The 19,712-nt window shown below is 44.5% G+C and overlaps 1 long non-coding RNA gene across 1 annotated transcript; it reads left to right on the top strand.

The window, feature by feature from the left end:
• The first annotated feature begins 2,234 nt into the window (after window positions 1–2,234).
• On the top strand, window positions 2,235–19,471 carry LOC311231280. Its single transcript, XR_014619856.1, has 3 exons — window positions 2,235–2,412; window positions 3,724–3,822; window positions 19,376–19,471. It is a non-coding gene; the product is annotated as an uncharacterized lncRNA (long non-coding RNA).
• Window positions 19,472–19,712: the final 241 nt, after the last annotated feature.

Here is a 19,712-nt window from a genome sequence, read left to right as displayed (position 1 = left end):
CATCGCTCACATCCTGCGGCCTCTGTACGACGCCCAGAAGGGCAAGACGCTGAAGCAGCCGGTGGACTGGACGGCGGAGCGGGTCAAGACTTTTCAGGACACCAAGGAGGCCCTGGCCCGCGCAGCCATGTTGGCCCACCCCTCGCCCTCGGCGCCCACCGCTCTCACCACGGATGCCTCTGATTTTGCTGTGGGAGCGGTGTACGAGCAGTGGGTTGGGGACGCCTGGTAGCTGCTTGCCTTCTTCAGCCGCCAGCTGTCGCCCAGGGAACAGAGGTACAGCACGTTCGACAGGGAGCTCCTCGGGCTCCTCTTCTCTGACTCCCACTGACTCTCAGCTTCCAGCCCACCTGCTTGACAGACAGCTCCTCTGGGGAGAAGTCTTCAGTGTCCAGGGTCAGGAGGGCAAAGCTCCAGTTTGTATGAGACTGGCTGGATGGCCACAGAGGCTGGGACACACTCTATCTGCAGAACTCCACTAAGTGTGTCTGACTCTTAACCACCACTGGCTGACTGATTGATTATGACGATTATGATGCCCTCCCTCCCACAGGTGATTTTCTTTTTTTTCTTCTCCCCCCCCCCCCAAAAGAATAATGATGTATGATAAATATAATAATAATTTTAAAAGTCCTGCCTCTGAATACCATAGTCCAATCGGTTGCAGCATCTAATTTTGTTCAGGAATGAATCTCAGAATCACTGTCTGACTCCATGGGCGACTTCTCTCTGGCTGCTGATCGCCCCTCAGTCCTCTCGTACATTCATGTGCCTGCCTGGTGCCAGTGTATGGCAGCCATTGAGCCTGCGTAGCCCAAGGTTGGGTGCTACCAGTGGTGGTGAAGGAGGCAATTTCCACCCTACATTGTGGGGAGTGCTTTGAGTGTCTAGAAAAGCGCTATATAAATGTAATGAATTATTATTATGTGTTGGCATTTTTTATAAATTTTTTTACACCACAACCTCCAATGCATTTCTATGGGTTATTTTAGTGCAAGCCCTTACGGGCTTTCGTCATATGTAAGTCACAATAATAAAACAAATAGTCTATTGGCTGAGCGTGTGGCATTCGTTTGACATCACATCCGGAATCACGCCAACCAGGAAATAACTAATAGTTGTCGTCGATGAAAATTGATAATAATCACAAGATACATTCAGTGCTGGATCTAACTAAATGGATTTATAGACACATTTATGGAAAGTTCAAGCCCGGACCACAAAGCTTCTGGAAGGGTTAGCGCAACACGCAACGGCTCTTCCAATTCGTACGGCGATGTTCTACCGGCAGCAAAGAAAAGTGAGTCTCAGCCTCTATGTTATGATATTATGATATGAAAATGTAATCGTAGTGCTGTCAGACCCAGATACGGGTTGTCTTTTCCCTTTATTTTTTTATTGAGTGCTTCGTTTACATATTAAAATCACAACGATTTTCTTCTGGGGGACAATGCCGAGATGCCCACACACCCCTACAGGGGTTTGGTTTACAAACATGTCACCTTTTTCACCTCTTATCAGTTTGCAGGTCTGGTTATATACTGTAGTTACTGAAACTGAGTGAATGTATGATGATAATAAATCTGAATCTAATCTGATCTAGGACGTTTGTTGTGAATGAATGAATGAATGAATGAAAACTTTATTAACAGATTGCAGAATGGGTACAGTACAGTACAGCTCAATACATACAATTGTTAAGGGGATGCAGACCAGAGAAAGACTTTCGTCTTGTTTACATCAGGGTCCCCCATTTTCAATTCATCGTAACATATATGACATACATGACATACAGATAGACAGTACTGCTACATCTATACATTTATGACATACCAGATTTGCAATTACAGTACTGTTTGTGATACAAAAAGAGTCCAGAAAGAAAAGAGTATATACATTAGGCGTAGAGAGAGTCAGTGTGTCTGTTTAGAGAGAATAAAGCATATCCTCCAAAAATGACTTTAGTTAGTCAGTGTTTTTGTGTAAACCTCCCATTGACTGCACTTCATTTTACACTTACTGCACTTCGAGCGCCATCTGCTGGCAAAGTTAGAGTTGGTCCAAGGAGCGCATTGAGGAAGTCCCGCCCAGCGGAAATGACGTCAGGCTTTGTGTAGCTTCTTCACCTCGTTGTATGTTGCTAATGAGCTAATGCTAACTTGTGATTATGAACAGATCTAGAATGTAGAGATCGTGTAAAGAACGGACTAACTAAAACCTGCAAACCCAAATAAACTGTTTCCTGGTTTACTTCCAGAGGGAATGAGCCCGAAGTCCGGCTACTTCTAACCAGTAGGTTACATGAGCGGTGTTGTTGTGTCGGACTCCCTGCAGAAGAACCACCTCGTGTTGTTAGCAGAACGCTGCTGGACTCTACCACGTTCAGAACAACACAGGAGAAGGTAAACAAAGGTAGGTTCACGTCGACCTCCGTTTTGTTACAGTAACATCTGCTTGTATTAATCTACTGACCGCACATCTGATCTGTTGGGCGTTTCTGCCACTTTTCCACCAGACTGGGCCTTGACCAGATGTAGCTGGAGCAGCTAACACGCTAAGCTGCTATGCTAATGCTAAGCTAATGTTACTACTGAGTTTGCGAGAATATGGGACGTTAGGTCAGAAACTGGTGCGACTCTGTGTATAGAGAGAAATGTGCGTTTATTCAGCTCGTTAATCATAATGACCGAACATCTCTGTTGAGCGTTTCAGCCACTGTGTCGGCTTAGCCCCTTACGTGACTGCGAGCGAGCCTGGGTCTCTACCGCAGTCACTCTCACCTAGACTGCGACCATTTGCAACTTAACGTACCAAGCGTGATCACATGGAGCGCGCTGGGTCAAAAATATATTATATATGAATTTCAAAGATACCCAGCGTACAATATGGGTTTAACACAGATTTACAGTGGGGTCTGGAAGCTCGGAGTTGCTAATAAACAGTTTAAAACATTGTTACAAAACGAGTGGTACTTACAGTAGACGACAGAGTACAGCAACTTGCAATGGGCCTGGTCTACAAGATACACTATACGACCGGGGTGCCCATGTACATGTCAAAATACTTCCCAAAGGTCCGTGAATACCACAACCACTACACCAGAGGAAGCTCAACAAATCATGTTAAACCCAGATTCGGCTCAAACAAGGGACTAAACACGTTTTGCAATTATGCCACAACAATGTGGAACACCCTACCCAAAGCTGTAAAGGAATGTGAATCCCTGCCCACATTCAAAACCGCTCTTAAAGAGCACCTACGGGAGGCTGCAATTCGAAACTGGCCACCGTAAATGCCCAAAACCCCCACCACCTCCTAATAGACAGTCTCCTCCCCACCGCATGTATATATTCCCTCCCCGTCGTATGTATACTTCTCTCCCACCCGGCCACCCACCCACCCCCCCCTAATGTACAGTCCCCCCTCCCCATCATATGTATATACTCTGTCAGGATCTAGGGGTAACAGTACTGTATATTTTGAATACCGCTTATGTCACAAATGTATCAGTACTAAATACCTATATGTTCCTATGCCATAAATGTCATGTATGTTGTGTATGTCATAAATGTCTATATGAATTGAAAATGGGGGACCCTGATGGAAACAAGACAAACGTCTTTCTCAGGTCTGCATCCCCTTAACAATTGTATGTATTGAGCCGTACTGTATTGTACCCATTCTGCAATCTGTTAAATAAAGTTTTCATTCATTCATTCACAGACCGAACGTCCATTTCCGCCGTTGGTGCCACAGCACATGCGCACCAGGCAGCCAAATAGCGGCAGAAGAAGAAGACGCCATCTTGCCAACGTTCGCTCTGTAAGTACCACTCGTTTTGTAACAATGTTTTAAACTGTTTATTAGCAACTCTGAGCTTCCAGACCCCACTGTAAAGCTGTGTTAAACCCATATTGTACGCTGGGTATCTTTGAAATTCATATATGATATAATTTTGACCCAGCGCGCTCCATGTGATCACGCTTGGTACGTTAAGTTGCAAATGGTCGCAGTCTAGGTGAGAGTGACTGCGGTAGAGACCCAGGCTCGCTCGCAGTCACGTAAGGGGCTAGTGTCGGCTTTACTTGAGAGGCTATGCTAATGCTTCTATGAGCCGTACTGTATTGTACCCATTCTGCAATCTGTTAAATAAAGTTTTCATTCATTCATTCTAGGATGAGGTTGGCCTCCAGTAAGGCCATCTGCACCTCCTGCTTCTATTCACTTGTTTCATCTCCTCCAGTAAGGCCATCTGCACCTCCTGCTTCTGTGCACTTGTTTCATCTCCTCCAGTAAGGCCATCTGCACCTCCTGATTCTGTTCACTTGTTTCATCTCCTCCAGTAAGGCCACCTCCTGTTTATGTTCCCTTCTTCGATGGAAGTGTGGATCCAAGTAACTAGCTTTGTTCAGCAGCATGAACACCCTCTTTTCCTCACTATACCGCTCCTCCAGATCGGTAATGATCTGTGTCTTCAGTGTTTCCCCTGAAAACAAATTCAGCAGCGGTGCTGTGCCTCTAGGGGGGTCCCGGGGCATGCCCCCCGTAATTTTTTTTTTTTACATTTTAAAGTTAAATGCATCAATCTGGTGCACTTTGAGAGCAAAATAAAGAGGCTAGATCTATGATGAACTTTGTGCTCAAAACACAAAATCGACTAGACTGCAGTGCTTTCTCCCTGCAGCCCTTTCCTCAGGTCAGTCTTATACATTAAGCACCCCCCACAGCCCAAATAAAACTATTTAAAAAAAAATGTATTTTTTTTTAATACATTTTTTTAATAGTCTAGTTCATAGCAGCGGCGGTCCTAATGCGCCGCTGCTGAATGCATATAGGGGAAACTTCTTCATCAACGCCGGTGGGTCGCCTGGCGTTCGCTTGCCCAGGCGAGAGAATAGAAGGTGTTTTAAAGGCTGTGCGGCCGACGCAGTTCGATATGTTGCCACTTTGAAAGAACCCTTGTATATGTAGTAAATAAATATGCATTCATATTAGGACAGTTTTGCATTTGTCCAGCCTACATTTACAATATATTATTCACACAAAGTATTGTCAACAATTACAATTAAATTGTTACAATTAGGTCCACCATTCTACCTATTTTTTTTTGGATCAGCTTTGCTTAGATGTTTCTTAAAGATGACTTCCAGAGGTTTATGATCCGACTGCAGACTCACTGTCTGCCCATATATGTACTGATGGAACCGCTTGGCTGCAAACACAATCGCCAACAGCTCCTTTTCTATTTGAGCATAGTTTTTCTCTGTCTGACAATGCTCGGGAGGCATAGCTCAGCGGGTAGCCTTCCTGTAGAAGACACGCCCCCAATCCATCTTTAGACTCATCCGCTTGGATCGTCAAGGGTTTGTGTTTGTCATAAAACTTGAGACTTGGGGCTTGAATGAGAGCAGCCTTCAGGCTTTCCAGCGCTGCATCATGTTCATGGGCCCACTGCCATGCTGCCTCCTTTCTCAGCAGCTGTCTCAGGAGCAGTTATTGTGGCTTCCCCTGGAATGTATTGGGCCAAGTATCTTGTCATGCCTAACAATCTCTGGAGGCCTTTCTTGTCTTCCGGTGCCGGCATGTTGGCGATGGCTATCACCTTTGCATCATCAGGTTTAACACCCTCTGGTGTGATGATGTGGCCCATGTATTTCACTGTGTCGACTTTGAACTGGATTTTGTCTTTGTTGAACTTGACATTGGCAGCTTGTGCCCTCTTCATGACCTGCTGGAGGATTTCAGCATGCTCTTGGTCTGAGGATGCAGCGATTATCATGTCATCAGCTATGATATGTACACCTTCTATGTCACCGAAGGTCTCACTGTTCTTCTGCTGAAACACTTCACTGTCTGACTTGATGCCAAATGGCAATCTCTTAAAGCGGTAGCGGCCCCATGGTGTGTTGAATGTACACAGCTCAGATGATGGCTCATCCAGTTTCACTTGCCAATATCCATCCTTCTCATCCAGAATGGTGAAGATAGATTTCCCTGCCAGTTTGCAGCAGACATCGTCTAGAGTGGGAATGGAGTAATGTTGCCTCTGTATGGCCTTGTTCAGATCAGAGGGGTCCAAGCACACCCTGAGTTGAGTATTTTTTTTTCTGTGATCACCAAACTGCTCACCCATGCTGTTGGGTCATTCACAGGGGTTATTACATCTGCTTCCACAAGGTGGCGCAGTGTGACCTTCAGCCTGTCCAGGACAGCAAGGGGAATCTTCCTGCACCCATGTACCACAGGTGTAACTGCCGGGTCAATGTGTATGTGATGTACACCCGGGAACTCACCCAGCCCGCAGAAGAGAGATGGGTACATCTCCAGCAACTCCTCTTTAGTGGCTGGAGGTCTCTTCAGCTTCTCTGTTGTGGCTGGAGGTGTCTTCTCAAGTGCATCAATTCGTTTCACAAGCCGCAGTACTTCACTTGCCTCTCTGCCCATGATCGGCACGGTTGACTGGTTGATCACATAGAAATCAAGCTTGGCTTTAACCTTAGCAGTTTCACACATCAGTGTCACGGTCCCTTCAGGCTTCAGACGGTTCCCTCCATACGCTACCAGCACTGTTCTAGTGGGCTGTAGCTCGATACGACCTGGAAATGTCTTTACAATGGACATAGGCAGCACGTTTCCATCCGCCCCCGTTAGGGTGCATCAAATTGCAATGCAAAAATTTAATCTCAACATATCAATCTGTGTGGGGTTGCATTCTGTTCGGACAAACATAAAAATGATTTGTGCAAAGTTTGGCAAAGATTCGTTGAGATTTAGAGGTACCACACAGCATGTGAAATATATGAAAATTGGCCTTTTTGGGCGTTTTACTAGATAACATGACAAGGCAATTTCAAAAACGGCAAGAAATAGTTTTTGAGAACAACATTTATTAACCCTAACATTTAAGAACAAAATGTTTGATAACAACATTGAAATAGTCTTTCAAACATGTCTCAAGCATCCTAGAGTCCTAGACCTGGTCCAGCTTGCGCTTGCAGCAGCGAAGATTTGGCTGTGTTGAGCGGTCATGCTCAACTGCCTGTAGGGTGCCTGTAGCACATTCTGCAGGTGCTCCTCGCTCCTGGCTGCTGCCACAAAGTCTGACGTCAGTTTGACGCCACGCTCGGCACAGTCATTCACAACATTGATGGCACGTACATTCACTGCACCCATCTGAAATGCTGTACTGGTAACCCAATCCTCTACATCCAGTGAAAGAAACGCGGGATCGATGTGCAGCAGGTGCATGCCGAACCAGCAGTCTGGGTTGGCGAGGTCAGCCAAGCTGGTGGTCGGCGAGAGGGTTGGAAACTTTGGCTTGCCGAAGCCAGTGCCAAAGCGGAGCTGTGGGGCTTGCATGGATATATCAGCCGGCTTGTGCTCCAATATAGCATCTGCAAGTGCGCGCCGCTCGCCAACTGGCACCTTTGTGCTGAAGAGTGCCAGGGGCAGCATCTCGTCTGACAGGTACCATAGGTGCCGCTTCAGCGCCTTAATCGCTGATGCTGCGATGCCCTCGTCAACAGACTTGTATGCGTACAGGTTGTGGTAGAGTGTAAGGTAATTCCATGCCGCATCTACGGCCGTGTCGCAGGTCAACCACCACGTTGCGTAGATGTGCGTGATGAAGTTGGCAAACGCCCGAATCTTCAGCACCTGCTGCTGCGTAGTGATGGTCCCCTGAGGAAGCAAGGCAATGTGCTGCTCCATCAAGGCCAGCTTGAGAGTGTAGAGCAGCTTAGCCATCCACCGCGCCTTGTGCAGTGCTCCCGGTCGTTGGAAGTTAACTGGAGTGTGCTCTGCACTGTCTGCACTCAGATACACAAGACATAGCTGCACGAACTCGCGATAGTCGCCTCGCTTGTAGTCGAGCACTCCTGCAGCGCACACAATTAGTTCAGCACGCAACTTGCCCAGGAACGGTGTTTCGGCATCGCCAGGAATGTAGCAAGCCAATGGGCCGCTGTCCTTGTGTGGCAACAGGTTCCAGTTGTCGCGCAGACGTGTAAACAATGTAACCTCTGGCGAGCGTGACGTCTCCACCTTGAGGTCAGTGAAGATGTGGCTGAGGAGCACCTCGCCGATGTGGTGCCGGCACCCGGACCAGAGCAGTGGTCGACCCAGTGAGAGCTGGATGGCAATGCAGGCTGGCGTGAGATGGCCAGTGTTTGACGCGGTGGTGTCAAATGCCATGTTGACAACCTGATCGGTGCAGCACCAGTCCTGCAGCAGCTTGCATGTCAGCCGGGCAATGATCGTTCCACATGCCTCATCAGTCCCCTTCATGTATGCTGGCACACCAAGCAGTTTGAGCCGCTCCGCGTCTCCGATCACCACTGTCAGACGCTCCTCCAACTGGCGCACATTGTTGAGCATTGGCGTCAACTTGCTGTCCCAGTGCAAGGTGCACATGGGAGGTGGTGTCCACTGTTCTTGCTGGTCCTCACTGATGGCCTGCAACACGTGGCGGCGCGCTCGGTCTGCTGTTGCGTAGGATGTGGAGACCATTGCCGAATTGCCACCGGATTCCTCGATCAGACCGCGCGTGAAGGCAGCCTGCTGCATTGGTGTGATCTTCAACCGTGTAGCCAGTGACACAAGACTCGGCCGGCTGAGAATGTCTGATGGAATGAAGGCTGTGGTGCCAGTCTTCTTACGCTCACGGGTGGGTGTGTTCTCAGCCGGTGGAGCAGCTGTTTCATCTGCATTGCTGTCTTCATCACTTTCGCTTTCCAACACCACCGCCATGCTGGACCTCGCAGTCATCTCCTGCTGCTCCTTGGTAAAGCATGCTTGCTGCGCTGCTTCACGCTCCTGTCGCCGCTTCAACTTGGATTGCAGATTGGCATCCAATGCTCCAAATGTGGCCACTCTGTCGCCCTTCATGCTGGCCAGGAAAGCAATGTCCTCTGGATCACAGATCAGCTCCTCTGCATTTGGAGACCACAGCGGGAATGTGGCATCCAGCTTGTGCTCCATTGCGTCCACCAGTCGAGCTGTAGCCTCACTGGAGCGCCTGGCCTTTGGAATTTGCTGCAGCTTGTTGCTAGCATCGACAAGCGCTACTATCTTGACGCATGCTCGACGATCACTCACCATTGGAATATTGGCCTTTCCATAAAATGGCTGCACCTGCTCCAAAACGTCCTTAGCCGCATGGAACCGTGACCGCAAGGCTCCGGTCAAACCTGGCCGCTTGGCATGCAGTTGCGTGTCGCAGTTGTACGGCATGCACCGCAAGATCTGGCGACCACTTGGCAGTTTGGCACCAGTGATGATGGCATCTGCATTGGTTATGCTGGGGCCCAGACCAAAGACCAGGCTGCGGCTGCTCTGGCGGGAGCCTAAGGGCGGCGACGCCATCTTGTGAGAACTGGATAGCTGGAGATATAGTTGGAGAGCTGGATCATGTGGTGGGTGATGGTGGAGTTGGGGGTATTGAGTAAACTGTGATGCAGAGCCACACAGGTAAAGCTATTTATAGGCCCATCCCGCCCATCCCCCCAAAAATTGCAGGACCAGGTGCGAGATGAAACAATGTTGCAACTCACACACACACACACACACACAGACACTAACAGCAGGCCATGTTGGGAGAGGACAGCATGTACTGATGTACCGTTGCACATCTAAATCACCTCGTATTGCAAAAATATTTTGCATGTATTGTTTTTACATGGATGGTAACACTTTTAGCACCCATACAAATCAATACGCTGGAAATGTGTATTTTGATGCACCCTAGCCCCCGTGTCAATCTTGAATTTGACCGGGACATTCCTCACATTGGCCATAGTGTACCATGCAGTGTCTTTACTTTTAGTGACTGCATCCACTTCCACACATGACACAGTACCTATAAACAGTGAGTCTACATCTACCTCAGTCTCAATGTCGTGGACACCACGTCTCATTACTGTTCTGTATGTTTGGGTGCCCGTCCTGTCAGCTGGTGTGGCAGCCTGTTACATTTGTGGCATACAGCACCATAAGCTGGACACTGGCGTGGTTCATGTGTTCTCCCACACTTGTTGCATTGTGCAATCCACTCTCTGTTTTTCTTTTCTGTCCTCCTGTCTTTGTAGAATCTTCCCCTCTCTGGTTGAGCTGGAGCTCTACTTATGGCTTGCACATATGATTCCCCCACAGCCTGTGTTGTTTGCATAGCTTGCATCTGGCTCCTCGCAGCTTCTGATGCTCTGCACACATCTACTGCTTTCTCAAGGGTTAAATTCTTCTCCCTCAGTAGCCTTTCTTTCAGAGCAGCATTATTCAGGCTGAACACCAATTTATCTCTGATCATTTCGTTCTCACTTATTTTAAACTCACAGTTTCTGCTCTTCTGGCGCAGTTCCGTGACAAACTTGTCCACTGTCATCCCATCAGCCATAGAATGGGACCAGAACTGGTACCGTTCAAAAACAATATTCTTCTGTGGGCTGCAATATGTTTCAAAAGCCTCGAGGATTGCATCCACTTTCTTATCGTCACCCCCAACAAATGTGAACGTGTTGAATACATCCAAAGCATCTTCACCAATTGTGTTTAACAGTATGGCCACTTTAATTTCTTCATCCTTTGCAATTGCTCCAGAGGCTGTCATATACAGTTGAAAACGCTGCTCCCACCTGCGGCAATTCTCGGCCAGGTTTCCCGTGAGTAGCAGCGATGTGGTGGTTTGAGCTGCTCCATCTCCTCTGTTCTGTGCTCTGCTGCCACGTCCAGACGCTATTGCTAGCGTTAGCAACAACTAGCCCAACAAAAGTTCATCACTCACTCCGCAAATCCGCTGGGTTTTATAATCTGTGAGGTCGGCGTGCGTAGAGTGACGATTCAGCCACTTCTGACACCATGTTGTAGTTTTGGCTGGGTTCCGTATAGCAATAACTTGACAACACACACAAGCTCAGTTGGTAGCCACAGCAACAGGTTTAGTCAGCGTCAGGTCAGGAATGTCCAACAGACATCATTAGTCGATCACAACACTCTTCAACACAGTGCTCTTAATCGAACCCGAGTACCATATATACCAGTAATAACTTTTCCTTAAGAAAGGGGGATGTGATATATGGTACTCGGGTTCGATTAAGAGCACTGTGTTGAAGAGTGTTGTGATCGACTAATGATGTCTGTTGGACATTCCTGACCTGACGCTGACTAAACCTGTTGCTGTGGCTACCAACTGAGCTTGTGTGTGTTGTCAAGTTATTGCTATACGGAACCCAGCCAAAACTACAACAGTTGAAGCATGCACGCCAGTGTTGAAAAGACAGCTCTGTTGATCCAGTATTTAAAAACGGGTAGACCAAACTGGTGGCCCTATTAATTGAATGGAAGAGACACGAGACATAACTGACATAATTGCTAGCATTGTCCACTAGCATTGTCTGTTGTAAATAATGGAGTTCCACAAATCATGTCCAAGTAGAATCGGCTCAAACAAGGGACTAAACACGTTCCGCAATTATGCCACATCAATGTGGAACGCCCTACCCACAGCCGTAAAAAAATGTGAATCACTACTAGGGCTGGACGGTATGGTCTAAAATGTATATCACGGTATAATTTGAAGCATAGACGGTAACGGTATATCACAGTATATTAATTAATCTTAAAATGTCTATTTTTTTTTATCCACTTTTTCTCCCCATTTTCTATTTTTCTCCCATCCCAATTTCGTATTATCCAATTCTACTCTCCCCTGTCTCGAACGTTGTTAGACCATGCCTCCCACTGGTCGGCTGCAATGTGGACCAAGCCTTGCATCACGTGTCCCCTCCGGTACACGAGGAGGCAGCTGTCGCATCTTTTCACCTGTACAGCGCGATCTCTCAGCGGCGAAGAGTGACGCGTGGGAGGGACACGCTGCCCCCATTGCTTCCTGATTTTGCTGTACAGGCGCACCAACCGACCTGTAGGAGTCGCTGTCCACAACGTCCGATCCCCACCCACCGGCTTTCCCACCCCCTAATACTGCCAATTGTATTAGTATGAACGACCAGCCAAGCCGGAAACAACACCGAGAGCTGGGCTCGAACACAGCATCTCCTGCGTTAGTGGCGAGCGCCTTGCCTACTGCGCCACTTAGCCGCCCTAAACATTTCTATATAAATGCTTCTGAAGGGGTAAAGATCTGGCAGCTATTACTGTACTCTTGTATTACTAGGACATATTTCACATAGTACAGAGGTATTTTAAGAACATTTATTGTGCAAAACTGCAATAGAAAAATGCAAAACCTTTTCTCAAGTTACTTCCATCTCTGAAAAACACTTTTCATGAAATACAATCAAATCAAGCAGCACAGGCGGTTAGGTGGCGTAGCGGAGATTGCGTTCGTCACCAACCCCGGAGCTGTGAGGTTGTCACCAGCTTGGCTGGCCGTTCACACTAATACAATTGGCTGTATTAGAGGGTGGGAGAAGCTGGCGGGGTGGGTCCGGGTCGTTGTAAACAGCGACTCCTACAGTTCGGTCGGGGCGCCTGCTAAGCGCGGATAGGACCTGAGAGGGATAGTGTGATCCTCCCACACGCTACGCCCTCTCAATGAGAATCCGCGCTGCCAGGTGAAAAGAAGCGGTGATTGGCTGGACGTGTGTCGGAGGAAGCACGTGGTAGCCTCCACTCTCCCAGATGATCTGAGTGTGGGGGGTAAGTGCGCAGCGACCAGGAAGGGATTGGGAATTGGCATACGACTAACATTGGGATGGGAGAAAATCGGAGGAAAATGGAGGGGGAAAAAGATCAATAAATAAAAAAAATAAAAATCAAGCAGCACAAAGTGAAAATAAAAACTACTGCAGGACACAAGGTTTCTTTCCATCAAACAACGCAAACACAATAAAACTCCAACATAACTTAGTTTGACAACGTAGAGAGAGAGCGTGATGCAATAGGTTTACATTTGAGGTTTGAGCGTCCTAAGTTGCTGTAGTTGATGTCACACCAGGATGTCAATGTCAACACACAGAGTTGGAAACGAGAGCAGCCCGATGGATAAAGCGATATAAAGAAACGAATAGCCAATAAATGTGAAGTTATCTTTGAACCTCTGTTGTCAAGCCTCGTCACTATAACCTCCCTTTCCTCACTAATGAAACTGGTGCCGCACAGTCACGTAAGAACGTTAGCATAGCGGCTAATGTTAGCCCGTTGCTGCGCTAAAGCAAGTCTCCTCTCAGCCTCCTTAGCCAAATTGAAATGCCCAAACTATATGACAAGGTCCGTGAGCAAGTGGAGAAAAACTCAGTACAATTAAACACTGCAACGACCACTGCAAACGCTGAGTGAATCGTCAAGTAACGTTAACATCATTGCTACTGCTGTGACTAGCTGCTCTAGTCTACCGGTCACAAGGTATGAAGGTATAGTCAAAATCCATACCGTATACCGTCCACCCCTAATCACTACCCAGTACCCACCTTCAAAACCGCTCTCAAGAGCACCTATGGGAGGCTGCAATTCGAACCTGGCCCCTGTAAATGTCTGAACCGCCCTCCCACCCACCCACCCCCTCCTAATGTACAGTTCCCTCCCCCTCGTATGTATATATTTACTGTTAGGATCTGTTTAACAGTACTGTATATGTACTGTATATTTGCATATCTTGTATGTCACAAATGTAACAGTACTGTATATGTCATGATTAGATTAGATGATTGATTAGATTATTATATCTGTATATGTCATTATGAATTGAAAATGGGGGACCCTGATGTAAACAAGACGAAAGTCTTTCTCTGGTCTGAATCCCCTTAACACATTCGGGGCCATTGGGATGAGTCTAATTATTCTCAAGAGGACCGGGGAATGTAAACAAACGTGGGGCTGTTTGTACAGCTAAATCTATACTTTATAGTAGGGGTGGACAGTATAAACGGTATACGGTATAAACGGTATTAATTTGCTCTACGGTATGGATTTTGACTATACCGTGTAACCGGTAGAGCAGCTCTAAAATAGCAATGATGTCATGTAACCACAGCGCGACTATTTCAATCGCATTTGCCCCTAAAAATAGATAGAATTAGTCATAGATAACAAACTGGAAAAAGTTATCACCGCTGCGCACAGCAAGTTTCAATTTCAGTTCCTGGCATTTTTAACCAGTGGAGAAAGGCAAGAGATTTCACTATCGTTTTTCTTATATGAATTATTCTACGTTAATAAAACATACCTGGTGATCAACTACAGTTTGCTGTAAAATATGTGTGTAGTGTTATGATAACGACGGCTGCAGCGGGAGGACGGCTGCAGCAGTGGATTTGCAGTGGATTTGCGAATGCAGTTTTGAATAACCAGATTTATCATGACATGAGCGTTACTACTATGAACAAAACAAAGCCAAGACAACAGTTTTGACTTTTCAAATAAAGTGACTATATTTATTTTTCCAAATAAATATAATTTGAATCACAAAATTCACAATCCGTAAATAACTTGTAAACATAACACAGGGCGGCTAGGTGGTGTAGTGGGCAAGGCACTCGCCACCAGTGTGGAGACGCTAGGATTCGCGTGTTCGAATCCAGCTCTCCACATTGTTTTCAGTTTAGCTGGTCGTCCGCAGTAATACACATTGGCCGTATTACGGGGAGGGAAACTGAAGGGTGGGGATCGGGCGTTGTGAACAAGCGACTCCTACAAGTCGGTTGGTGCGCCTGCGCAGTAGAATCAGGAAGTGTCGGGGGCAGCGTGAGCCTCCCACGCGTTACTCCTCGACACTGAGAGATCGAGCTGCGCAGGTGAAAAGATGCGACTGCTGTTACCTCAAGTACCGGAGGGGACTTGTGCTATGTATGACTTAGTCCACATTGCAGCCGGCTTGTGGGAGGCAAGAAACAGCGTTCGTGACAGGGGAGGGTTGAATTGGATGATACGAAATTGGGATGGGAGAAAAATATAGAAAAATGGGAGAAAAAGTGGATAAAAAAAAAACTTGTAAACATAACACTGCAAAATGTAAACATTTGCCAATTGCCATAGTGAGGTTCATCACTCAGTGATGTAAAAATAAAATAAAGGCCTCTAGAACTGTTGCAAATCTTTGCATAAGCCTGGGATTCAAATTCAATACTGGCAGGTAAAATCGGACAGTCAGATATGTCTCTATGTAAACAAAGTATACAAACTGAAAAACTGCATTCCTCACAGTATCAAAAACAAATAAATAAGCTACTGAAACAAGTTCCACACAGTAACAAACAGTCATTTTACAGAACAAAGGATTAATTATATTACTTATAATAATCCATATAAATGACAGTGAGTGAACCCTTTTTTCCACTAAACTACTAAAGCATTGAGGTTTCAAACTTTCAATTGTTTTTGTTTTTTTCTCAAAGAGAGAGAGATATTATCTGCTCTGAGAGTGGAGACCACTAGTCACCACCACTAACTTGTGTTTCAGAAACCTTGTTTAAATATTCTGATACTAACGCATATACATGTGAAAAAGTAGAGCCAGGTACTAATATCTAATTGTGTGCCCAGGTAAACGAGAAGCCATTCTTCCTGTTTTCAATTATCAATATTAAGCCCAATGTCAGTGATGTATATCCAGGAGAGGTCATATTCCACGTGGAGTGAACTCCTATTGAGCGGAGCATGTAACGCCTTACTTTTATACATAATAAATTACCTTGGACCTAATGAGGAACTAAATGTTAACAAAGTATATAGAACAAATATTATTCACTTGATCGTTTATGAATTTGAGGTAAACAGATGGATAGGTGTTTACTAGGGATGCTCGATATTGGCTTTTTTACAGATACCGATATTCCGATATTGTCCAACTCTTAATTTCCGATACCGATATCAACCGATACCGATATATGCAGGGTTTCCCCCCAAAAAAACTGAATAATTTCAGGTAACTAATCATTTCACTGGATGCATTCAAAAGGCTTTCTAAATGTAAGCATTATCTGTGCAAAATATGATAATTAAAAAAGTAAAAATTAACATTACATGTTGAATTAAACCAACATGCATACTTTTGACAATAAATAAAATAAGAATTGGTTCTTACTTGCTTGCCTGGGTAGATAAAGGTTAAATAAATGTAATTTTTTATTTTTTTTTTTACCGGTACCGATATTTTCCGATATCACATTTTACTGCCGATATCAGCCGATAATATCGGTCGGCCGATAATATCGGACATCCCTAGTGTTTACTGAATGTGTCATTAGGAAGTGAAGTAGAAGCCATTCTGGATGGATTTCAGGTCATCCGGTCTGAGACTTGAGTGACGATAATCAATAGTTTAACATCAAATTCCTCAATGGGTGCTTAATCATGATTATTATGCCCTCTAAAGTAAATGTTACTGTATTTATAAAGGACCTTTCAATACAGTTAAGTAACAAAAGAGCTTCCCAAATCAAAATAAAAACAGGACTTTACACATTAAGAAAATGCCTGCAGGTTGTTTTAAAAATGAAATCAAACTTTATTTATATAGAGCCTTTTGTGCAAGATTAAAATACAAAAGTGCTTAACGAGGAAGTCATCAAATAAATGCAACACAATAATTGAAATGGGAATAAAACAACAACAAATAACTAGTGGTAATGAAGTAATGAATTAGATAAGAGCTAATAAAATAGCATGGTGAGACAGAGACTCTGACCGCTATGAGGGCCGTCTCTGTGGAGTGACCAGTCCTGAAGCCTGACTGATTAGGGTCTAGGAGGTCAAGAAATTACTAATGTGTATGGGAACTGACAAAAAAGGTGGAGGCTGCTGACCAAATCTTTAGGTGAAGCACAAATTATTATATTATATTATATTATATATAAAATTATATTTTTAAAACATCCCCCACTGTGTGTCAGTGGTCAGTGGACACGGATGAAAACATATTAGCATTAGGTGACAGCGCACCTGACCAGATGAAAACATATTAGGTGACAGCGCACCTGACCAGATGAAATCATATTAGGTGACAGCGCACCTGACCAGATCAAAACATATTAGGTGACAGCGCACCTGATCAGATCAAAACATATTAGGTGACAGCGCACCTGACCAGATCAAAACATATTAGGTGTAGGTGACAAGGAAGCCACAGACTCATACCCCCCGACACTCAACTAACCGCCTCGGACAGTCCTTCATACCAGTGGCCATCAGGCTCCACAACAGTGGGCAGGGACTGCTGCCAGACATCGACCTAGAACTAATAGGAACCCAAGTAGGACAATAACACTACCTTATGCATACTGTACCTTATGTGGATACTGTGAATAATGAATAATGTATATTTCAGTTAGTTAGATAGTAAATGATAACACTACCTTATGCATACTGCACCTTGTGTGACACTGTGAAAATATATTTCAGTTAGTTAGATAGTAAATTATATTGACCTATTTGTTTACACTGCTTGTGTTGTTTTTACTACCTGTACCCCCCCCCCCTTCCCCCATGCTGCTATGATGCCTGAATTTCCCCAAGTGGATCAATAAAGGAATATCTTATCCTAACCACAACACCAGAGGGAGTTCCACAAATCATGTTTAACCCAGATAAAATAATTTAAAAAGTAAAAAAAAAATTAATAAAAGAAAAAATCATCATAACTTAGAAATGAGATTGCATAGGTCTATGAATCGATATCGCGATTCTGTTTCGATTAATTGCCCAGCCCTACTGTACAGTAAGTTAGCTTGGTGATCATCATTGTGATGTAGGCTAAGCTGGCTAGCTACTGTTAGCATACAAGCTTTTACAAACACTGTACTTACTTTTTCATCCACAACTTTTTTTCTGATCCAGATGCATAAGTCCACTTCTTCATGTTGCTCAGTTACTGGTTTATACTTTGGTCCTAATGTTGGCGCAAAGTTTAATTTAGCCTACTGTGTTGTTATAGCTGTACAGCTTACTAAACTACTAGCTTGCTCTTTCAATGCTGCCTTGCACACAGTCAAACCAGTCCAGCTGCAGTTCCGTAGGTTAGGTTTAGCTGGGGCCCATCTCAAGTTTCTCAAGTTTCTTTATTAGTTGTCATACAGAAGTACAGAATACTTTTATACAAAATGCTTCTTTCTGTTACATTTTGTATAAAAGTATTCTGTACTTCTGTATGGCAACTAATAAAGAAACTTGAGATTGGCCCCAGCTAAACCTAACCTACGGAACTGCAGCTGGACTGTTTTGACTGTGCAATGCAGCAATCTCTGATTGGATTTGAAGGTTGTCAATCATTCAACCCGCGTTCGTGGGTGGCTGAGGCAAATCTGCACAGGCAGTGCTTAGATGACTCAAATAGCCTACCGGTATTTTGATTGGATAATAGAATGAAGAGAACTGCCTGTGCAGTGAAAATTTCACTTAGTGATTGACAGCTAGCCATGACTGACTGCAGCCCTGACCAAAGAGCTGTCACTTTTGGCCATTTTTGAAGAAAAAATTATTCACTGGCATTTTTTTACAGAGGAAAACATTTCTAATAAAAAAATAATAATAATAATTAAAATATATATAATTATATAATTATATATATATAATGTGTAAATTAATAATAATTATGAATTATGAGTGAATTTGTGTTTCATGTGTTGTCATAGAGAAACCTCCACTGTGGTAAAGGTAACGCTTAAAATGTATTATTGCAGCGGCAAAAGGCGCAGTGAAAATGTTGGGTGCACCTAAATTATGTGCTGGTGCACCTAAATGAAAAAGTTGCAACCAATGTAAAAAGTTAGTCTGGAGCCCTGGTCTGTGATCAGTATTTAACTATCCTACATGTCTGTGATCAATACTATCCTACATGTTTGTGATCAATAGATAGAACTATCCTACATGTTTGATCAATACTAGAACTATCCTACATGTCTGTAATCGATACATAGAACTATCCTACATGTCTGTGATCAATACATAGAACTATCCTACATGTCTGTGATCAATACATAGAACTATCCTACATGTCTGTAATCAATACATAGAACTATCCTATGTCTGTGATCAATACATAGAACTATCCTATGTCTGTGATCAATACTAGAACTATCCTACCTGTCTGTACTTTTTACTGTTGCATGGTTTGGAGAGCTAGGAGGCAACATTACGCTCTAGCCTAAAGCTAGCATTTCCTTTTTTCCATTTTTAACCTTTATTTCAACTTGTTAGGAAGTGGCGGTTTCCCTCATGTAGATTAGATTAGCTGTCATTATACAGCACAAGTACAGTACAACAAAAATAAGTTTGGCAGATGTAGGCTATTGTCGGTACATTATGAACCATGACACGAAGGTATCTTTTTCTCTTAACCTGCTGTAATTTAGCCTTTAGTTTTTTGGCAAATAATCCACTGCGTCCACCATGATTAATTTGTTTTGTGCATCTTTGTTTCGACGTCTAGAGAAACCCCTAATGGATTGTCCAGACGTCCACACGCTTCCCATCACCCGCGGCAACAAGGATGGTCTGCTGGACATGGATGAACTTGCCAGAGGTGATCATTTTACCACTTAATTTACATTCTTTAAAGTAATTTTGTTCTTAATTTCTATCATTCCTAAACACCTCATGGATGTCAATCAATCTACATTTTATTACGGACTCAGGGTCCATATAAAAGACAATACATCGAATAAATTACATATAAAAGCACCATAAAAAACATAGTTTAAAAGATAAGTCTCGCATAAAGACAACTGTCTCTGGTGGGGTTGAAGGGCAAAACCAAGATTATCTCA

The sequence above is a fragment of the Notolepis coatsorum genome, assembly GCF_963971535.1.
Source record: "Notolepis coatsorum genome assembly, chromosome: 7".
In the NCBI taxonomy this organism is placed as follows: Eukaryota; Metazoa; Chordata; class Actinopteri; order Aulopiformes; family Paralepididae; genus Notolepis; species Notolepis coatsorum.
Note: the sequence above shows the minus strand (reverse complement) of the source record. Positions and strands in the feature narration are given on the sequence as shown.